Here is a 23,702-nt window from a genome sequence, read left to right as displayed (position 1 = left end):
CTACTTTATAACTTAACACCATAAAATATCATCATTTTTCTCCTACAGAATGATCTTAAATGTAATCAGCCTCTAATTCAGAAGCCACAGTATGTGCATATGGACAGCTCAGGACTTCAGGAAAGAAACACTGAATTTTGTAGGTAGAGGATCTTGTGTAGAATTTTCTATCGTTCCTAGGTTATTTTTCAAATTTTTTTTAAAGCAGAGTAATAAGTTATAAGTGGTGTTCTCCCCAGATACTTTATGTATAGGTAAACAATGTTACAGAGGACTCACCAAGCCAAGTGTATGACCGATACTTTGTTCTCTGATGTCTGCTTAGAATATTTTAGTTATTTGGTAAGTATATAGCCATAAATCCGGTGATTAAAATAGCTACTTATGAAGTGAACTGAAGGAAAAAACCCTTATGTGCATTAGCCTTTTAGCATTAATTGTCATGTTACTAAAATATTCCGTGTGATTTTTTTTTTTTTTTCAACGTTTATTTATTTTTGGGACAGAGAGAGACAGAGCATGAACGGGGGAGGGGCAGAGAGAGAGGGAGACACAGAGTCGGAAACAGGCTCCAGGCTCTGAGCCATCAGCCCAGAGCCGGACGCGGGGCTCGAACTCACGGACCGCGAGATCGTGACCTGGCTGAAGTTGGACACTTAACCGACTGCGCCACCCAGGCGCCCCCCGTGTGATTTTTGATAAACATACAACATTTCCAGGTTTAACATTTTCCAGGTTTAATTTAGAAATTTGTGGTCACTCATTGGGTGCCTGGAATTTTCCATATTATTCTTACATTTTTGGTGGAAGAACCTTTGAAAATGTCTTTGGTATCATATGTTTTGTGTATTTTTTGGAAAGAAATATAACTCAATTAAAAAGTATATCAAAACCAGTTCCAAGAAAAGAGGAATTCTTTATAGCCAATTGTCTCACCATCAGATGGAATAGCTCCCAGTCTGCCAGGTAACGTTGCTTCTACTTTGCTAGTTAGAGCTATTTTGAGGCTGTACCAATTTGTCTGGACACTATGTACCACTTAATTACAATTGATTTGGAGATGCTAGCAGGACATAAATCTGAAATTGTTGCAAAGTACCAGCCTAAATAAACATTTGGGAAGGTCAGTAGTAAGCATTTAGACAGTAAAGAATATAAAAACACTGATGGATAATGGAGTCTGTGTACTTTATAATTAAGTATAAAATCAAATGCAGATTTCACACATAAATGCATGTGACTAGTGTAAGTATCTGTGGATCAAATTCATGTTGCGGTTTTATTTGATTAGGATGAAAACAGACAAACAGCTGGTTGGGGTTTTGAAGGGTCAGTTAAACATGAACAAAAGAAAAGTCTTGGAAGGGAAGGCAGAGAAAAATGAACTAACTTGCTTTGCTTTTAAGTGCTTTTTCTCCTTTCAGTGGGGGGGACAGTTAACTTTTGTGGTCACATGAATATTTCATTTCATGGGCTGTGTGTGTGTATGTGAAATAATCAATAAAGCTCAATAGAATACATTATGCTAAAAACTAATTAAATAATAGGGGTGCCTGTGTGGCTCAGTCGGTTAAGCGTCTGACTTTGGCTCAGGTCATGATCACGGTTCATAGGTTCGAGCCCCATGGTGGGTTCCGTGCTGACAGCTCAGAGCCTGGAGCCTGCTTTGGATTCTCTCTCTTTCTCTCTCTCTCTCTCTCTCTCTCTCTCTGCCCCTTTTAATTAAAAAAAGAAAAAAAAAAGAAAGATTAAGCAAACTTTCTATTTACTCATCTAAGAGATTTAATTACTTTTTTGAATTATTTTATTGGTTTCCTTTTAAGTATGTTATCCAGATGTTGCATCTTGATGGGAGGGGGGGCGGGAATCTCATGGATAACAGAAATGAATTGATAGGTTTTCTTATGACTGAAATTTTGAGGAATTGACTAAAAAAAAATGATGATAAGCCTGTCATCTTAACAAAGACAGATTTAGATGTAAATATCCTTTAATTACATTTTTTAATTTTTTTTTATTTTTATTTTTATTTATTTATTTTTTTCAATATATGAAATTTATTGTCAAATTTGTTTCCATACAACACCCAGTGCTCATCCCAAAAGGTGCCCTTCTCAATACCCATCACCCACTCTCCCCAATTACATTTTTTTTTAATTCAAAGAAATTTTAATGTTTTATTTATTTTTGAGTCAGAGACAGAGCATGAGTGGGGGAGGGGCAGAGAGAGAGGGAGACACAGAATCCGAAGCAGGTTCCAGGCTCCGAGCTGTCAGCACAGAGCCAGACGCGGGACTTGAACTTACAAACCATGAGATCATGACCTGAGCCGAAGTCAGACACTTAACCCACTGAGCCACCCGGGCGCCCTACAGTTTATTAAATTTGCGTTTTAAAAGAATTACGCAGTGATGCATTGGGTCCCTACTAATATATCTAACCCTCATATGAATTAAATAATGTTCATCACCAGTCCTTACTTGTATTTTTAAAAGCGAGTTCAGTGAAAAGCTACCAAAGTGTAAGTACAGGGCTCAGAGGTGGTCCCAAAAGATCAGGTTTCTTACACCTACACACCATCAAAGCTCTAGCACGTGTCCCTGGACTTCTCTGTCCCTTCAGAAGATTCTTGCCCCACTTTCCTTAAGGGCAGGTATTGGCAGATGCTTGAGCGAAAATGGTGTTTTGGAGGATGGTGTTCCCTATCTTGCCACACAGCCCAGAAAACATTTTAGCATTTGGTTACACCGTGCCGTTCGTTCTCTGTGTGGCCAGTTACTTGTCCAGTGGAGGGGGTCTTTGCTGGTATCCCTGTAACCGTTACTCTCGTTTCTAACTTAGGCGTGGACGAGATGCTTGTTAGATGAGCGAGTATGTGCTAGGATAGATACGAAGTAGAAAACCCTGGCACCGCACACGGGTTCAGGGCGGTGCCACGAGGGCTGTGACGGAGGCGTGAGCGCGTGTCACAGGAGCCTGGGGACCGTGCCTCATCCTCCCGGGCCTTCGCGGGGGACGCCTCCTGAGGAGGCGACGCCTGGGGTTAAGCCTGAGGGTGACGAAGGAGTCAGTTGGTGAAGCTGAGGCTGCGGTGTAGGAGGCACCCTGGCGTGGGAGGTCCCAGTGGGGTCCCCGGGACGGAAATCGGGGGCCTGGAGGGCCTGACCTATGGCTCAAGGCCACCTCTGAAGTCGCGCGCCTGGCCTTAGCATTTCAGGGAGACTCAACACAGCCACGGTCATGTGAATGAACACCGGTGTTTTTCCTTCTCGGCTTCTCGTTCTGGCGCAAGGGGCTTAGCCTCCCGTGCCGTGAACCGTACTTGTTGGCAAGTCCCGAGCTGGTACAGCGGCTCCCGAGGTCCCGACGGACCTGGCAGCGCTCAGCTTCTGCTCTGTGGCTTTGGGATGTGGTTCCCACCCTTCCGGTGGCAGAGGAGAAGGCAGGTAGGCAAGGAACCAGCGCTTTCCTTTCTTTCTTTGTGGTGACTTCTTAATTGGAAAGAATGTAGTGAAAGGTTGCAGGAGCAGAACAACGAACCTCTGCGTGTTTCACCCGGTTTTGCCACTTGTGGACGTTTTGCTGCATTGGTGTGTTTCTCCCTCCCTCCCTCTCCCCCTCCCTCCCTCCCTCCCTCTCTCTCTCCCTCTCTCTCTCTCTTTCTCTCTCTTTCTCTCTCTCTTTCTGTCTTTCTCCCCCTCCCTCCCTCTCTCTCCCTCTCTCTCTCTCAACTGTTTGAGAGTAAGGGGCAGACATTATGACCCTGTGGCCCTAAATACTTCAGCACCTGACTCCCAGGAACTGGCTTTCTCCTGTCACCATAGCACAGTGACACGCTGCTGTCCCCACAGCTCACACTGCCGGGTCCACTGTTTACACTGGTGTCTGTAGCAAATACGTTGTGTCCAGTCCAGGACCATACATTGCATTTTGTTACTGAGTCTCTTTCGTCTCATTTAAACAGAACAGTGCTTTGGTGTTTCTTTGTCCTTTTCAGCAGCGGTATTTTTAAAGCCTACAGGCCAGCTGCTGTGTAGAATGTTCCTCACTTTCAGTTTGTCTTCGTTTGCTTCCCGATTAGCTTTAGGGTATGCATTTTGGCAGGAACACCACAGAGGTGATGTCATGTTCTTCTCAGGGTCTTTATCAGGAAGCTCTTGAGTGGGTTTAATAATAACCCTATTATTAGCGGTGGCAGTTTTCACCTAAAGTGGTAGTAGGGTTCTCTGCTGTAATGAACTTCGTTCCCCTTAGTAATTAGTAAGTAATCTGTGCGGAGGTACTTGGAGACGGTAAGCACTGGTTGTGTTTACCAACAAACTTTCACTCATTTTTAGCATCCAATGGTGTTTCTTGCAAGAATCAATTATTACTGTAAATGACTGCAAAATACCTTTTGGGATTTTATTTTATTTTTTTAATGTTTATTTTTGAGAAAGAGAGAGAGAGAGAGACAGAGCATGAGCAGGGGAAAGGCAGAAAGAGAGGGAGATGCAGAACTTGAAGCAGGCTCCAGGCTCTGAGCCGTGAGCACAGAGCCCAGTGCAGGTCTCGAACTCACGAAACACGAGATCATGACCTGAGCGAAGTCAGACGCTTAACCAACTGAGCCACCCAGGAGCCCCTGGGATTCTAGTTTTTATAGGTGTAATGCCTTTGGAGGCAGCACTCTGTACTCACCAATGTGTAGGAAACTGAATCTGCAGAAGAAATAACCTAACAGTCAGTGAAGGATCTCATGTGGGTTGTACCGGCCACCGGAGGAGGAGGAGGGGGAGGAGGGGGAGGAGGGGGAGGAGGGGGGAAGGGCCAGGCACTTGACGTGCCGGAACTCCTGAGCCAGGAGGATTTTGTCTTACATCCAGTGCTCCTTTCCTTCTAGCATCCAGCTACTGTTTGATAAGTTTCATTGCACGTAGTGAGCTTCAGAGGATTGTGACTTGGTATCAGCTTCCTATCTCAGTTATTATTTTCTGAAAATGACATATCTTTGATCTCTTCTTGAGTGTTTTTATGATAGCATTATAAAGCCATTGAAACAGTATCTCCAAACCACGCCTTTCATCAGACATTAGTAATAGAGGTTTTATGTGGCACACCAAGAGTGAATGTTCCCCACCATTAATAGTTTTAAGAAGGTTTACTCATAAGGTGTTTAGAAAACAGATATCTGTTTTCATATAAATGAATGAGATGTCTTATTTTGGTGAGTGGTTATGTGTTCATGGTTAGTGTGTTCGTAATGTTAGGAAAGTATAATTTTGAGACTACTTTTCCATTTGCCTAATTTTTTTTGCCCACATAAGAGAATTTCATGTTTATGTATGTGTGTATACGTGTGTATACATGTGTATATATACCTGTCTTCTAAGATACCTTTTGCATATTCTGCGTGTTCAGAATCAAATATATCCAGTTTATCATGTTCTGACAACCTGCGACAATTTTGCTATTTTTCTTTGAACTATAAGTTATTTTAGGTAAGAATATGTGTCCTAATTATTGTTAACTTATATTTTTGATAAAATTGAAGGGTGGTAAACATTTATACTTAGATGGCAATAAAAAATCTTTGCAGTGTTTTTGTAGATTATCATTAGAAGCCGCATGTTTAAATAGAAGCTGCCCAAGAAATAGTATGAGTGATAAAATTGTAGAAACACATAAGCCACCAGAAGGTTCTGCCAGAGCATAACAGGAACGTGATTGGTGCTAGTATACTAGTGAAAGATCTTCACACACTAAGATCTGAACTTCTGTGCGTGCTTTACTTCACCAGGCATGGTTTGTTTGCAGTCAATAAGAACCTACTTAAGCCAGCTTAAATCTAAGAAACTCTCCTAGAAGGACGTCAGCGTAGCTCACAGAACCCCACGACGGGGGAAGTCACACAGTTTCACCGAAACCGGGAACCGGAAAGCTGGCAGGAAGCGAGGCCACAACGTTTTCCACCTCCCTTTCCTTGTGGCCACACGGTTTCTCCCGGCTGCAGCTGCCTGCTTCGTTACTTTCTGTAGACTGGCTTTTCCGCCCAAGGTCCTGTCGGGGTTGCCCCTCGGTTGCCAGCTAACCCTCCAGTTGAGTTTTCTACAGCGAGCTGGCGCAGGGTGCCTCTGCCGAATCCCTTGCTTCCTGCTGGGCGTGTTCCTTGGCCACTTGTCTCTTCCTCACCCGACGAAGAAAGAACAGGATTCGAATGGCAGCGAGGAGGAGTTCTTTTTTGTGGCTCCGTGAGTTTGATGTCTCTGCGTTGCATCCAAGAAGTCCAAAAGGTAGAAATACAGGTTTGGAGTTCCAGAGCAAGATGGGAGCTAGAGTGATAGAGCTGAGTAATCAGGAGACAAGGGATTGAGTCGAGGCAGTAGATGAGATTACCCCCCAAAAGCATGTGTAGAGCCGGACCTCTTCACCTAGGAGGTGTTTCGGTTAGCTCTCTGCAGTTGGATGCCAAACATGTAGAAGTATTGTCTGTGGGGAGAGTCCACGCTTCATCAACTCTGCAAAGGGGTCTGTGATAAAGAGGAGGGTAAGAACCACTGTTAGAGAATGAGACGAAAATAATAAGGGATCGACAGAAGAGGAGTAGAATTTTACACGAGGGTGGGGGTGGGTGAAAGATTCTAAGGAGAAATGGCTACAGGATTAGGAGAAAACCAGAAGCACATACGTTAGGGAAGCAAATGGAAGAGAGTGTATTTCAAGCAGGATTGAGTCAGGGGTGGGCGGTGTAAAACACGGCCGAGGGGACCAGGAAGAGGAGGAGCAGATAGTTCCCTTGGATGTGGCTGCAGGAAGACCTCTGGGGCCCAGGGCCGGGGCTCTTGGTGGCCTCCAACAGGCAGATTGCCCCAGGGATGGTGAAGAAGTAAAGAAAGTCACGGTGGTTGTTCCCTCTAGAGGGTTCTTTAGGAGAGGGAGGCGGGAGGACAGTGCTTAGTGGGGGCCTGAGGTAGACATCGGCTGTTTGTTGTCATCATTTGCTTTAGCCTAAAAACGTTTTAAATGCAGTCAGAAGGGAGTTCGAGTGGGAGAAAGTGACGAAGGGAGGGCCCTGAAGAGGCAGGGTGGAGTCGTTACTTGGAAAGGTAACTCGGTGGGCATTGTCAGACCTCCCTTCCAATAGCCCCTCTCAGGATGAGATTAAAACTCTCGTGGGAGCCTGTTTAGCAAATAAATCTTTATTGAATTGTTAATTGGGGAGTGTAGGTATCCAGTTTGTGCCGAATGCATGTTTTCCCCATTGCTAAAGATTTAACTTTTTATTTCCAGACTTTTGAATTTGAGGGTGTGGCGAGGTGCTGGTTAGGAAGCAGTGCCACTCTTTTTAGTTTTTATTTTAGAGACAGAGTGCGTGAGCAGGGCAGAGGGGCGGAGTGGGGGGGAGAGAGAGAGAAATGTATACTTTTTTTTTTAAATTTTTTTTTTAATGTTTATTTATTTTTGAGACAGAGAGAGACAGAGCATGAACGGGGGAGGGTCAGAGAGAGAGGGAGACACAGAATTGGAAACAGGCTCCAGGCTCTGAGCCATCAGCCCAGAGCCTGACGCGGGGCTCGAACTCACGGACCGCGAGATCGTGACCTGGCTGAAGTCGGACGCTTAACCGACTGCGCCACCCAGGCGCCCCGAAATGTATACTTTTTAATGTTTATGTGAGAGAGCGAGTGAGTGTGCAAACGGGGGAGGGGCATACAGGGGGGAGGGGCATACAGAGGGGGAGGGGCATACAGAGGGGGAGGACAGAAGATCTCAAGCGGGCTCTGTGCTGGCAGCCGAGGGCCTGTTGCGAGGCTCAAACTCATAAACCTGAGATCATGACCTGAGCCGAAGTCGGATGTTTCACCGACTGAGCCACCCAGGCGCCGTGTGTGTGTGTGTGTGTGTGTGTGTGTGTGTGTGTGTGAGAGAGAGAGAGAGAGAGAGAGAGAGAGAGAGAGAGAGAGGGAGAATCTTAAGCAGGCTCCACACTCAGCACGGAGCCTGGCGTGGGGCTCCGTTCCATGACTCTGGATCATGACCTGAGCCTAAATCAAAAGTCGGGTGCTGAACCAACTGAGCCACCCGGGTGCACGCCCCCCCACCCCACCCCTGGAAGCAATGCGAGTCTTTAAAAGCATTCAAAGTATTCCACACTGTTATCAGTTATTGGGTGTGCTGTATAGATAACAGATGGAGGAGAATTAACATTTTTTGAGGCAGTAGCCGGAAGGACATTATCTTTTAAGTCTTCACACATCTCTCTGCAAGATGGACATTACTGTTCTCGGTTTTATAGATATGAAGTCTGGAGCATAAGGATGGTTACGTGACTGCCCAAGTTTTCCCATTTATGGGAGTTAGATTTGAATATGCGTCTGTGTAACTCCAGATTCCAAGTTTGTTGGCACTCTGTCGTGCTACTGAGTAGAGCGTACTTGGGGCCCCATGAGCGTGTTCTCTCCCATTACACCTGCACAATAGGGCACCTCCTAACCAGACATCTGGTAGCGCTCTGCTTTGGTGTTCAGGTGACACTGCCGTACCACTGGCTCACCTTCTGTCTCCTCTCCGCCTGTTTTCATTGTCAGTGTCAGTATCGGTCACTGCCCGCCCCCTCCAGCTCCTTGCTGTTTTGTCTCTGTTGCTTCCTCAGTGCTTGGGGACGAGTTGTGTTTGCTGACTGAATTAATTAAAGCAATTTTCTTTCCTTTCGTTCCTTCCACACCCTGGCTTTTGTGCAGGAAGGTTGGTAGTGTGTAGATCTTACCCAGCAATCAGATGCTCCTTTCCTGCACACTTGTGGATCAGTCCCAGGAGGTTGATTGCCTGGCCTTCGCCTTTTTCTTGCTTCATTTGATCTCTGTCTGCTGCCTCTGGCTCTTTGATGGTGAAAAGAGACTCCTTTTCATCCTCATTTCCCGACTTGATGTGATTTTAGGGTGATGATTCTGTTGCTACTGAAAGGGCATCTTCCCAGATCTTTATAGTAGTAGCCTGGATATGGGTTATAAGTATTTTTTTTTTTATTTTTTTAACGTTTATTTATTTTTGAGAAAGAGAGGGAGACAGAGCGCAAGTAGGGGAGGGGCAGAGAGAGAGGGAGACACAGAATCCGAAGCGGGCTCCAGGCTCCGAGCTGTCAGCACAGAGCCCGACGCGGGGCTTGAACTCACGGACCGTGAGATCATGACCTGAGCCGAAGTCGGACGCTCAACCGACTGAGCCACCCAGACGCCCCAACAGTGGATTTTCTACTAAGCTTTTTGGCAGCCAAGGGAAAAAGGAAAATAAGGGTGATTGTAGTTTTTGTACATTAAGATGTTTGTCAGGAGAAAATTCACTTTTTTCCTGGCACTAAATTATATAGATGAAGTTGCCATGTGTTTATTTTTTTTTTAATTTTTTTTTTAACGTTTATTTATTTTTGAGACAGAGAGAGACAGAGCATGAACGGGGGAGGGTCAGAGAGAGGGAGACACAGAATCTGAAACAGGCTCCAGGCTCCAAGCTGTCAGCACAGAGCCCGACGCGGGGCTCGAACCCACGGACTGTGAGATCATGACCTGAGCCGAAGTCGGTCGCTTAACCAACTGAGCCACGCAGGTGCTTCGAGGGTTATAAATATTTTAATAAGGTAAATATAGCTCTCATCACAGCCTTCAACTTTTAAAGACTAAATTAACACTGTTTGCTTCTTTTGGGGTATCTTGGCTTCTTAAGTCACGTGGATGATTTCCTCTTTTGGTCAACCATTTTGTTTGTTGTGCCCATTTAATGGTAAAGTCAAGAAAATGAATTATATAACTTACATTAAATAGGGTAGTTTAAAAACCTATATTAAATATCCATTAGAAGTTTTTTACAAATAGTTGGGGTGCCTGAGTGGCTCAGTCAGTTGAGCGTCCGACTCTTGATTTCAGCACATGTCATGATCTCACAGTTCCTGAGTTCGAGCCCCGTGTTGGGCTCTGTGCTCGCTGTGCAGAGCCTACTTGGGATTCTCCTGTTTCCCTCTTTCCAGTCCTCTCCTGCTCTCGCTCTCACTCTCTCACTCTCTCTTTCTCTCTCTCAGAAATAAATAATAAACATTAAAAAAATTAAAAAAGTATTTTTACAAGTAATTATTTTTAACCTGTCCATTTCAAGACCTGTTTTTAATTCCCCCAAGTAACTATATATGTTTTGTATTTTATCATTTATCAGCATACATTTTTAAAATATCTTTTTTTCACTTATAGTCGCTTTGAAGTAATGTTTCTCATACTTCTCTTATTATTGGTTTTGGAGCTTTAGGATTTCAAGTAGACAGCAGTTATTTGTTGGATGATAGCAGAATATGTTCGTTGTTTGGGCCTTTGTTCTCCAAATAATATTCTGAAGTTCCTCTGGGTAGCATGGTAGAATAATATCTATTCACAATTTGGTAGTCACGGTTTACTATAACCTTATTGATTTGTTGTCTCTGTAGAAATAAAAAAAATTAAGTACCTTGGATTTATAATATTAAATATATACTTAAAAAAATGGGGGCTGTAAGAATAGACTTTTTATATTGTGACAAATAGAGACCAGTTTCCTGAAATAAATTGTTCATTTGAAGCTTTAGGACAAAAACATGGCACACCCAACTTGGAGAAAATTACTAGGAGAAATTATTTTACCTTATTATCATGTGAAATAAATGATCGTATTTAGCAAATATGATAAATTATAGGCATATAGATGGATTATTAAATATAAAAGCAAATGTATAGGTTTGCCTGTGGAAACAATATTTACTATCCAAAGTGTTTGTGTTTGCAGCATAACACTAGAAAATAGACAGCTATCAGAGTACTCTTTTTTTTTTTTTTCTTGAATGATTTTTGGCATAGTTTTGAGTATAAGTTGTGGGCCGAAATGTTTAAAACAGAATTTTGATTTACTCTGCATTTTGCTAATGAAAAATTTCACCTTGTGTTTTCTCTGCTAAATGATTTCTTATCAGTGGTTAATGCTCTTCAGACCAGATTGTTCACAATATCATGCTTCCCAGCTGTTTTTGTTTTCTGCTCTCCTGTCTCTTTGCTTAACTAGTCTTGAATAATGTGCTAGTTTCTCGGTTGGAATAGATGATAGCGTTACATGGTCACAATTTGCTGTTTTCCGAGGCGCTCAAGATTTTCTGTCTTGTTGGTTGTTAAACCTAATTTTGTTAGTTCTGGCTTGACGTCTCAGTCAGCCTTTCTGCTCTTCTCTGTATGGGTGAGAATTAGAAAAGGCAGTACTTAAATGCTGAGCTGTCAGGTTGAGATGGTGACAGAGACTGCCACATATTGAAGCAAGACATTGAGGAAGGTTTCAGAATTTCAGTATTTGGAAAAAATTTGAGTTCTGCCCTCTGTCTGGATTTATTTAAGTTTGTAGGTTAACTGTTAGCATATTTTACATGCTGGGCTAATTGAGCTAGTCACATATCCTTGTGTTAAAGCCAGTGTATATCTCATATCTAGTATAGATACTGAGGGTTTTTTTCAAGAGGAGACATAATGGGAAGGATAGGTTCTGCTAATGATGTAACACACCCAAAATAACAATGGTTGAGACACAACAGATGTTTGTTCTGAACAGTGTCTCGTGAAAGGATGGGGGTAGACAGTCCTGAACTGTAAGTACGAAGGGATCCAGTCTTCTTCCAGCTCAGGATGTGGTGGTGGATGGACCAGGCAACTGAAAGCCTCCTGGAATGTGCCCCCTAGCACTTCTCCATACAACAACAACTCCTCCAACAGCAACAACTCCCTGTTGGCCAGTACTCAGTTATGCGGCTACAAAGGAACTGGAAAATGAAGGCTTGACTAAAATCACATGTCCTACTATAAAGTTCAGCGGTTCTATTATTGAGGAAGAAGGAGAGAAAAAGGATACTGGAGACGGAGTAGAAGTTTCTCTTCCAGAAGTTAAATCTGCTATATAATCTTATGTATTAAAATTATCAGTATTTGCATTGATTTTGACTGTTGTGTTGGGACCCATATGACCTACCTCCACTGGCATAGATAATTGAGGAGGCTGTGATTATGTTTGGGGTTCATGTTCTCTTAAAATCCCTTCTTCCTTTTAAGAGTTTTAGGAAAATTATTTGTAATCCCTTGAAAGCTGATATTTGGTAATTTTTATGGCACAGGAATTGCCAGTACTTTTGATGTTTTGATGTTTGAAATGTTTATGAACTAAAACCAGTAAAATAGTTATACTACTGTTAACTGATGTATTAGCTGAACAAATAGCCAGTTATAGATTTTATTTAAATGAAATGTATCTTAATTTCAAAACTAATTTTTGGCAGTGAAGGTTGATGATGATGATTGGCAACTCCATTCATCATGTACTTAAAAGATGTATATTGGACTTCCAAATTTGAACAAAGCTAACTTTACTGGTTACTTTTTGGGGGGAAGCTAGACTGTTCATCAAACAGGAAGTAATTTAATGCCACTCCTGTAGCAGAGTGTGACAAGCACATGCTTCACTGTAACACTGTGGGGAAGGGCTATATGGCCATGTGGAGAGTGGGCCCAGTCCAGGCCTGGGAAGGGATATAGGAGCTCTTGGCAGATTAGGAGACAGTAACCAGAGAAGGGGAGGGGGAGAGTAGGGAGAGGGTGGGAAGATTCCAGTGAGAGAGTTATGTATGCACATATATTGAGGTCAGAGAGATCCCGACCCATTGGGGGAATTACCACTGGTTCCGGACAGCTGGAGTCTGGTTACGAAGCTGAAAATACGGTTGGAGACATCATAGTGGCCGGGTCATGACAACCGTCTTTGCTGTGCTAGGTTTGAACTCCTTCCTGAAGACTGTGGAAAACTACAGAGATTAGTAAAAATAATCGCAGTGTCATTTTAGGAAGACCATTTTAGAGACAATGGGGGCTGGTGGATTTGGAGCCTGGAGGGAAAAACACCAGTGAGGAGACTGCAGATTCAAGCCAGGCGGTAGGTTATGAGGATGTCCATGTAGAGAGGCAGGGTCAGGGGTTGGAGAGAAGAGAATCTGTCAAACCTGGAGATAAGTTGGATGTGAGGGGAATATAAGAGGGAGGAGGCCAGTGACACCCCCCCCCCCAAGGTTTATGGTTGATGGTCTTAGTTACAAAACAGAACGAGACAAGCAAACCAAAAACCTCTTATGTCCTTGCATGCTGTGTTCCAAATTTCCATCATCTACTTGATGCTCTACATAGCTCTAAGATCCATTTCCGGTGATTATAAATTCACATTGGAGGAACAACTGGCCCACATGTTTTGGTTTATTTTAGTCTCTGCATATGTTACGGAGAAATGGTTCTCTAAAGAATAATTCTGTAGGCTTAGGAGATCTTTTAAGCTTAATTATAAAGCTAATTTAATACACTTTCCACTACAAATCATTAAAATGTTGAATTTGCCTTCTAAAATATTGTTTCTTTACCGTGGATTTAGTTGAGCCTTCTTGTGTTATAAGGAGACTCTAATTTGAAATTTGAAATAATTTTAAATTTTGAGCATTCTGCTAGTAATGAACTGGTTTAGATTATGAAGTATTTGGTAGGTTTAATTGCCGGCCTCTTTGTCTCATCTGGTGTTTCAGAACATTTCTTGTTAGGAGAAAAAGGCATTCTCTTTCGGGGTCTAACTTTCCTGTAGTGTAGGATTCTCCAGCTACTTTTCATTCAGCAATTACTGACATCTTAGAATATGCCAGGCACTGACCTAGTACTTGAAGAAGGTAAATTGACATTCTGTCTACTCTCATGCACTTAAAAGTCTTAATATTCGAAATATAATTCAAGACAAAGGAGTCTGTAATAAGCCTTAAATATGGACTTGGCTTATATACTATTCATAACTAATATAAAATCAATTTTCTTCTTAAAAGTCCTTGTAACAACACAGACCTTTCTCCCACACTGCGTGGTGCATAACTAGATCTGTAGGTGATGTGGTCATTTAGGATGACTTCTGGTTTGTGGTTTCCGCATGAAGGAGCTTGGAAGGTCCCACTGCATCCTGACAACAAGTAAAGAGCTCAACAGACTGAAAAATCAACAACTCTTTTTGGATCCATAGGAGAGGGAAGGACATAGGGCTAACGGCAGCTCCCAAGATTGGAGAGACAGAGAGGCACGCACAGGGAGTTTGGGCATACTGGGGCAGACCCGTAAGCAGAAACCGGTGAGAGAGCCAGCACCTGGGTAGGAAAACCTGGAGTCTGCTGAATTTCAGGAGGCTCAATGTGGACAAGTCTGAGAGTTAAAAACTATGACTGGGGAGACCCAGTCATAGTGAGTCCTTACCATACAGTGAGGTTTATCCTCAAAAGCTAGACCAGGATCCCACAGTAAATATCTGAGAAGAGTCCCCTCAGGCTTTTGGCAAGGGCAGAGGAAGGGGAACCATCTCAAAATATGCCAGAGTACTTTGTACTTAATAAGGCCTACCCTCGAGGGAAACTGGCTGACTAGAGCCTCACCTGCTGGGATATTATCAGTGTCTAGCTGGCCTGGGGAAGGGAGGTAAGCAGCTCTGTGTAGCTCACTCTGGCCATCCTGTCCCACCCAAGGGGGTAGAAGAAACCTTGAGAAACGCTTGTGAAGTTCACAGTCCAGAGGCCATAGCTCACTAAAAGACCGAGATCTAATCACGGGATGATAGAATGCTTCCCCTTCCTGCACCTTACCACCACATTACCAAAGGCTTATTTACAGGAGCTCTTTTCACCTAGTACGTCATGTCCAACTTTGAAGAAACTATGACAAGGCGTACCAAAAGGCACAAGGCACAGTTCGAAGAGACAAAGTGTGTGTCAGGATCAGCCTGGCAGTGATGTTGAGATCATCAGACTGGGAGTTTTAAACAGCTGTGATTACTATGCTAAGGACCGTAATGGATACAATAGCATGCCAGAACAGGGGAATGATGTAAGCAGAGAGACAGGAATCCTAAGAAGGAACCACGAAGCAATGCTGGAGTTGAGAAACACTATGGTAGAAATGAAGAATGCCTTTGATGGGTTTATTGATAGACTGGATGTGGCTGAGGAGAGAATCTCTGCGCTCAAAGAAATATCAATAGAAACCCCCAATACCTAAAAGCAAAGAGAACAAAGACTGAAAAACCCAGAATAACCAAGGACCGTGGGACTTCTACGAAAGGTTTGATCTATAGATTGATCAATAGAACCAACCTGATCTGTAGAGTCAATGCAACCCAAATTAAAATCCCAACAAGTTATCTTGTGGCTATCAACAAACGTATACCAAAGCTTATATGCAGAACAAAAGACCTAGAATAGCCAACACAGTAGCGAAGGAGAAGGACAAGAGGATTGACGTTACTTGACTTTAGGACGTAACTACAAAGCCACAGTATTCAAGACAGTGTGGTATTGGTGAAAGAATAGACAAATAGGGCAATGGAACGGAGTAGAGAATCTAGACGTAGACCCCCACAAATACAGTCAACTGATCTTTGACAAAGGAGCAAAGGCAAAACAGTGGAGCAAAGATAGTCTCTTCAGCATATGGTACCGGGCCAACTAGACATCCACATGCAGCAATGAATCCGGCGTAGACCTTACACCCTTCACAAAAATTAACTCAACATGAATCATAGACCTGAATGTAAAACGCAAAACTATAAAACTCCTTGAAGATAATATAGGAGGAAACCTAGATGACCTTGGGCACGGTGATGCCTTTTCAGATACAATGAAAGAAATAACCGAGAAGTTGGACGTAAGTTAAAAATTTATGCTCTGTGAAAAACGTCAAGAGAATTAGAAGATGAGACACAGACTGGGAGAAGATATTTGCAAAAGACACATCTATTACCTGAAATGTACAAAGAACTCTTAAGACTCAACAATAAGAAAACAACTTGAGAAATAAATGAGCCAAAGATCTTAATAGACACCTCACCAAAGGAAATACACTGATGGTAAATAAATATATGAAAAGATGCTACACATCCTATGTCATCAGGGAAATGCAAATTAAAACAAAAATGAGATGCCACTACACACCTATCAGATCAGTCAAAATCTGGAACATTGACAACACCAAATGCTGGCCAGGGTGTGCAGTGACAGGAACCCCCATGTGGTGTTGGTGGGGATGCAGAACAGCGCAGCCACTTTGGAAGACCGTTTGATGGTTTCTTATAAGACTAAATATATTCTTAGCATATGATCCAGCAATTGTACCTCTTGGTATTTACCCAAAGGGGCTGAAAACTCATGTCCTTACAAAGACCTGCACAGGGAGAGTTATAGCAGCTTTATACGTAAAATTTTTTAATATTTTCATGTTTATTTTTGAGAGAGAGGGAGACAGGGTGTGAGCAGACAAGGGGCAGAGAGAGAGGGAGACACAGAGTCCGAAGCAGTCTCCAGGCTCCGAGCTGTCAGCACAGAGCCCGACGCGGGGCTCGAACCCACGAACTGTGAGATCGTGACCTGAGCCAAAGTCGGACACTCAACCAACTGAGCCACCCAGGCGCCCCTAGAAAAACAAACCTTAAAAAAAAAAAAAAGATACGAGGTCATGATTTTCAGGTCACGATCTCACGGTTTCTGAGTTCGAGCCCGCATCGGGCTCTCTGTACTGTCAGCACGAAGCCCTCTCCGGGTCCCTTGTCCCCTTCTCTCTCTGCCTCTCCTCTGCTCGCCCGCGCATGCTTGCTCACTCTCAAAAATAAGTAAACGTTAAAAAAAAAAAAAAAAAGATGAAAGGCGTGTCTGCTGCCACTCCTGATGTTTTGAGAGCTCGATGCGTTGCGTATCATGACCATTTGTTAGAAAAATGAGAAAGTGTGTAAGACACGGCTGATCTAATGATAAAGCTGCTGGTAATAGGTAAAGAGGGACTATTCTTGAAAATAAGCTAGAGATAAAGAAACTGTGGATATTTAGATTTTATAGCTGGTTTAAATGATTTGATTGTTGGAATTCCTGTGTGAAAAATAACTTCGTTACTGCAAATTTTGCCTAAATTGCTTTTATAATAGACTCTAAGGCAGTTGCTTTTAAAATGCACATTTTTGTTTCTTAGGGCCAGCACTCACATAAATCGATTCTACTTTTAGAATCACTGACCTCTTTCGAGATACTGCGACTCTATTGATCTTTGAATTTAGATGCCATTAGAAAATGAAGTGGCGAGTGGTCATGAAAATACATTTGAGAAATAAGCTGAGGACTCGCATTGTGATGTCCTTAAGCTTTTTATTCTCACGTCTACACAGTAACATGTCCTCAGCTAGTGGGAGGTCGGATAGTGTACTGTGAGGCGGTATTATATAGCGATGAAGACTCTGAGTTTGTAAATCAGACGGACTTGTGTACAAACACCTCCTGCCAATAACTGGTTAGCCTAACATTACAGTATGTCATTTTCATCGCTAAACTCCAGTTCCTTTTCTATAAACATGGGGCTCGTCTGTAGCTTTTATGAATCTTATCGTGGAGAATAAATAAGAAAATATATGTCAAGCAGTGAGGGCCGTGCTTAGTACTAAACAGCAGGCACTGGGAAATGGTACGTGTTGTGGAGATCACTGTTCCCAGGTTGAGATTTTTAAAGTATTGTGGGAACAGTTTGTATGTTCTTAAGTTTGGAATTTGACCCTGTTTCTGGGTTTCTAACTGTAAATTAGATGCATATGGCAGAGGGCACGGTGAGTTTTACATAGTTCTGTAGTTACACAGGAAAACCAATTCATAAAAACGGAATTTGCTTTGTGTGCGATCATGATAAAAGCTGGAAGAATGAATAACTTGTAACTGTAGTGAGCTAGCATTAAAAAAATAATTACGACAGGCTGGTACAGAATATTTAGATTTTATTTTTTCTCTTTACCGAATAGGAATCTGTGTTGCAAGCCAATATAAAGTTCGTATTTTCAAAAAAAAAACAAAAACTGTTTTCATACATTCAGAGAAGGATATTTCATTTGTGATTTATGTTATACCCACTAGTTTTCCGACAGGATAGGCAAAAGTTAAGAGAAATACAATTATGACTCAGTTGTAGGTTTAATAATTATTCTAATAAACTCACAGAAAGATGTGATATATAGAATTCTAGGTCCTTTATCATTTTAATTATGAAAATTTATACACCAAAGGAGACTAAAGAAAGTAATACACAAATGATAGTAACAGTGGATTTTCTTTTTTTTTTTTTTAATTTTTTTTTAATGTTTATTTATTTTTTGAGACAGAGAGAGACAGAGCATGAACGGGAGAGGGTCAGAGAGCGAGGGAGACACAGAATCGAAAGCAGGCTCCAGGCTCCGAGCTGTCAGCACAGAGCCCGACGCGGGGCTTGAACTCATGGACCGTGAGATCATGACCTGAGCCGAAGTCGGACGCTCAACCGACTGAGCCACCCAGACGCCCCAACAGTGGATTTTCTACTAAGCTTTTTGGCAGCCAAGGGAAAAAGGAAAATAAGGGTGATTGTAGTTTTTGTAGATTAAGATGTTTGTCAGGAGAAAAATCACTTTTTTCCTGGCACTAAATTATATAGATGAAGTTGCCATGTGTTTATTTTTTTAAAAATTTTTTTTTAACGTTTATTTATTTTTGAGACAGAGAGAGACAGAGCATGAATGGGGGAGGGTCAGAGAGAGGGAGACACAGAATCTGAAACAAGCTCCAGGCTCTGAGCTGTCAGCACAGAGCCTGACGCGGGTCTCGAACTCACGGACCGCAAGATTGTGACCTGGCTGAAGTCGGACGCTTAACCGACTGAGCCACCCAGGTGCCCCTTCCATGTGTTTATTTTTTTTTTTTAATTTTTTCAACGTTTTTTATTTATTTTTGGGACAGAGAGAGACAGAGCATGAACGGGGGAGGGGCAGAGAGAGAGGGAGACACAGAATCGGAAACAGGCTCCAGGCTCCGAGCCATCAGCCCAGAGCCCGACGTGGGGCTCGAACTCACGGACCGCAAGATTGTGACCTGGCTGAAGTCGGACGCTTAACCGACTGCGCCACCCAGGCGCCCCCCATGTGTTTAAATTATATAGGCAAAGCATGTTGAATATCACAGTGTCTTCAACTATGTTTTTTTTTCCTTCTTTGTAACTACAGTTTTAGAGAAAGAATAAAAATGTTTGCTTAAACAGCCCTAAATATAGTGAAGGTCTGACACTCCCTTGTAATACGGTGAAGGGCGTTCTCTTCTAAGCGTTCATGTATGCCAGGGGATGCCCCCTGGTGCCCGGCTGCCGATAGCTGGGAGCCCAGACACGAATGCCCTCTCCAGACTGCCTCTTTCAGGCGGGTTCCTTCTCAGGAACCGGAAAACAGTTTTTCAGTGTTACGACGGATGCCGAAGTGCAGACCTTTTATGGTCATTGACAAGAGAATGAAACAGGTCCTTCTTAAGCAAGTGTCAGCATGCAACATGATTTCTTTTGTGAGCTGTTTTGTACTTGGATTTTTAAAAAGGGGAGTGGGTCTTGAGACCATTTCTTTTGTCCGTTTCAGAGATTTGGACTCCCAAATGGTTTAAGTTGTGGATGAAGTTAAAGAGGAGAAAATACCACACTTCTCAGATTTTGCTTCCTAGGTAGTAAAAGCAAAGATTTAACGTCAAACTCCTGTGGATTTCTGGTACACACTGGGCACTTTCTGAGTGAATTAGAAGTGGAATTTTTATTCTTGTATCGATCTTCATGTACAGAATGACTCAATACTTAGATTAATTCATTTACAATAATTCTTCTTGAATCTTTTGTTACAGATACACTGCAAGCCCTTGAAGTAAAATCTGTAATTGTTTTTCCTTTTGCCTGACGGTAATGGCACCTTAATCTGAAGAAATTATGTATATCCTCTTAGTACTTTCTAATCTGTAAAATTAGGAACAGTGGCTGCTTTTTGTACTTTTTTAGGGCTCTTACTGGGTTGGGCGTCAGTCCGCTTCACAGCATGAAGAGAAAGGGATCTGAGCCCTGGACAGGCCGTTTGCCCACTTTGTCCCTAGGCACGTTATTGGAAGTTTTCTGAGGCTCCTTTCCCTCCCCCGTCAATGGAGGTAACTCACCTCGCAGGGTGCAGTGAACTAGGAGAATAGCGTGGGCACACGGGCAAGCAGGTTTCCCTGTTGGCTGGTAACAATGAGTGGAGTGTAGCCACCTGCTCTGTGTTTCCAGCCCCAGGCGCTTGGTGCCTGGACTGGGCTACGGCTGGGGCCACACGGAGTTCAGAGGCAGGCTTGGGTGAACCTTGGGAAGATTTCAATTGGCTACGTGTTACCATTAGCCATAGGGAAATAGACTGTATCCTTTTACAAGCCACAGATGTTCTCCAAAGCTTTGTGCACGTTAGGTCCTTTTTCTGCAGTTAGTATCTTTTTCAGTTGAGCCTCAGTTCGGCTCTCTCTGGTATTTTCACAACTCATGTGCCACACTGCAAACATCGCAATTTCAAGAAAGCCCGAGGGGGAGATTTAATTCTTCTTTCCATGGGTCCCATCTGGGCTCTTCTCCGGCTAGACTTTTGGCATTTTGTGACCTGTAATTCAGGCTTTCAAAGTTCCATCCGGGTTTTTGATGTGCACGCTCTCAGTTGAACCCTTTATGTGTTCTTGTCCTGCATCTAAGTCTTAAATTGCATAAATCCTAGTGAGCAGACACAAAGGAGGCCCTGAGTCCTCTGCATTCCAGGCACTGAGGTGGACGGCCTCGGGGCCACTTTGGATGTGACAAAAATGAGAGTACCGTGGAGCATACCATCCATAATAGAGGCCTTCGACCAGGAGAAACCAGGCAGCAGAAGACCGTTGGGGTGAAGCCATGGTTGGACATGCTTTTATTTATTTGTATTTGGTTTTTAAGTTTATTTAGTTTGGGAGAAAGCCAGAGAGCACAAGGCTGCGAGCAGGGGAAGGGTAGAGAGAGAGGATGAGCAGGCTCCGCACGGGGCTCCGTCCCACGAACCGGGAGCTGGAGTCAAGCCTCCGACGCCTGACTTACAGGGTCGCCCAGGTGCCCCAGACGTGATTCTAAATTCTCTGCCAGAAAAAAACGCATCTTTGCCGGTTTACTATCTGACTCTGACCCTTAATGCAGTGATGTCTTTTTTATGAAGAAATCAGTTATCTTTTTCACCTCCAAGTGTTCACTCTTGTCCCCTGAATATCATTTAAATCTGGTATGGGAATGGAGCACCCTTCATGTCTCTGAAAAGGGTGGAGCGGACGGGAGCCTCCGTGTGTGACCAGATCCAGCCAGACCCTTTCGGCCACTTGGCAGTTCAGAGCACTGAACTCTGGAGGGCTTTGCTATGTGACCTCGTGTCATTTCTCTTGGAAACTTACATTTAGAACGTGGTCCTTCACATTGGTCCTTACTGAAAGAACCACAGCTTACTGTAATTGGCATGGTGTCTTTAGGTATACTTTTTTTTTTTTAATTTTTTTTCAACGTTTTTTATTTATTTTTGGGACAGAGAGAGACAGAGCATGAACGGGGGAGGGGCAGAGAGAGAGGGAGACACAGAATCGGAAACAGGCTCCAGGATCCGAGCCATCAGCCAAGAGCCCGACGCGGGGCTCGAACCCACGGACCGTGAGATCGTGACCTGAGCCGAAGTCGGACGCTTAGCCGACTGCGCCACCCAGGCGCCCCAAGTATACTTTTAAAATGTTTTCTAAGAAATCACTCTCAGAGGGGAGGAAAAATAATTTCCCTTCTACCTTTCTGAGTTCTTAGCTGAGACCCTGTAATAAATAACAGATTAACACGAGAAAAAGAGTCAATTAACATATATATCTCATGTACACATGGGGGACACCCAGGAAAAATGGGCAACTTAAAGATGTAGCTTTAAAATTTAGGATTAAATTCCATCTTAATAGGGAAAAAGGAGTGTGTGGGGGGGCGGTTAGGCCTCTTAGGGAGAGTAAGTGATTGATGGATGGACTGTTGGAAGAATTAGTGCAAAGTATCATAGATTGTGACAGGGTCTGTCTGGGTGTGATAGGGACTTCTGTTCTCTTGTGATAAGAGGCCGTCCTCCCTGGTTGCTGAAACTCCAGGGGAGGGGACTGAAGAATTGAGTTCCTTCTGGAGGACCTGTGTTTAAGGAGATAAGGGGAGGTCAGAGAAAGCCTCTTCCTGCACTTGCTGTCTTCAAGTGTCTACAGCTCAAAATCATCAGTCCCCCAAAGGGGCGTATTTGGGGATGGCATAGTCTGCTGACCCTTTGCGCTAAACAGTCTCACTTTTAGAATTGGAATATTTGAAGGCCCAATGAAGCATGCCTCATTTTAGGCTTAATTCCTTAGGTACATGCAGGAAAATACATAAGGTCTGGACATCTTGTAATAAGTATTATATTGTACCCCTCATCTCTCCCTCCCCCCACAACACAACACAACCCACTTATGCAGTCATACGTGGTTCCTAGTTACAGGCCTCCCCAGAATGGCACCATTGATAGTGACCATAAACTCCCGCTTTTTTTCCTGTCTAGTGAAATGTATAGGTGGTTTTCCTTTTTTCCCTTGCGTGACTTAGAACTACCGACTTGACGGTTGGTTGAGCATAAGATCCCCATTGTCCACGTTATGTCAGGGTAGCTCCTGGTGGACACAGGAATATGTTATGTGCCTTAATATGACATGCAGAATTGATAAGTCAGTGACGAGAACTTTCACGGAAGGATAAGAAAAGCACATAAACCGTCTTGACACTGTAGGAAGTTTCAGTCTGCCCCATAGTATTTTCAATCCTCCTTCACCTTGGTGAGACTTCTGGGGGTCCCTGACACCTCACCTGCACCGGTCCGCAGAACTCGCTCTGGTCCATGCCCTGAATGCTGCTGCTTGTTCTCAGTCCTGCTTCACAGCTCTGCTAGCTTTGGGCCAAGGCTGTGACAGCGGCCTGTGGCCTGCGGCCGTGACTGTGCAAACCCCGCCTCTCTCCCCTCTCTCTAGCTCTGTGGAGAAAGGCAGGCTCACATTTGCTGGGAGACGCTGGTGGCCCCCGTAGGTCGTTTCCCGGAGGTGCTTGGACGGGGAGACGTTGGGTGCCAGCCGATGGGTTGAGGAGATGACACTAGGCCTGTGTGTGCCCGCGGCTTGTCCCCAGCAGGTGCCCTCATCCCGCAGCCTCTGGAACCAGCACATCCCTGAGGGGGTGCAGCCGGAACGTAGGCCCAGGCCTCTATCCAAAACTCATGCTGTTTCCTTTTCGTGGCAGGGACTCTTTTAAATGTTCTTTACAAAATGTCTTCTGTTCAAAAACAACAGTTTGGGCACGTCGTTCACAGGAAAGTGGGAAAGAAATTGTTTCTGTCCTGGAATTAACAGTGATGCCTGTATGTAAGAGCTAAACATACACCTGCTGCGGGTGTGGATTCAGCTCATTTCCTGAAGGCGAATGTGATCTAAATAGTTCAGCAACCACTGCTCTAAGCCGCAGTGCCCCCCTGTAAAATGAGAATACTCCTTCTCTGTTCCCGTGGCGACTCTGAGGACCCAGCGTGACCATCGCTGTGAAGGTTCTAGACTATGTTGGTGCAGAGACAGTAGCTGTGTTACAAGTTGTGAATCTTGACGTTACTTTCACCCCTGGGTGTCGATACTTGTATTCAGTAATACGAGGACATCTGTTGTTCGTGTTATCGGTACACTTACATGGAGTCATACTTGAGTGGGTTTTGAGCTTCGCAGATTGAGAATGTGGCCG

At 43.7% G+C, this 23,702-nt stretch overlaps 1 protein-coding gene across 2 annotated transcripts in view; it reads left to right on the top strand.

Moving 5' to 3' along the window:
- Positions 1-23,702, top strand: part of ATP6V1H (ATPase H+ transporting V1 subunit H) — a 113,593-nt gene that overhangs the window by 89,251 nt on the left and 640 nt on the right. The window lies entirely within an intron of this gene.

Source organism: Lynx rufus, unplaced genomic scaffold (assembly GCF_022079265.1).
Source record: "Lynx rufus isolate CCGP_SWC_20201006 ecotype Redwood Valley unplaced genomic scaffold, mLynRuf1.p SCAF_12, whole genome shotgun sequence".
NCBI classification, from domain to species: domain Eukaryota; kingdom Metazoa; phylum Chordata; class Mammalia; order Carnivora; family Felidae; genus Lynx; species Lynx rufus.
Note: the sequence above shows the minus strand (reverse complement) of the source record. Positions and strands in the feature narration are given on the sequence as shown.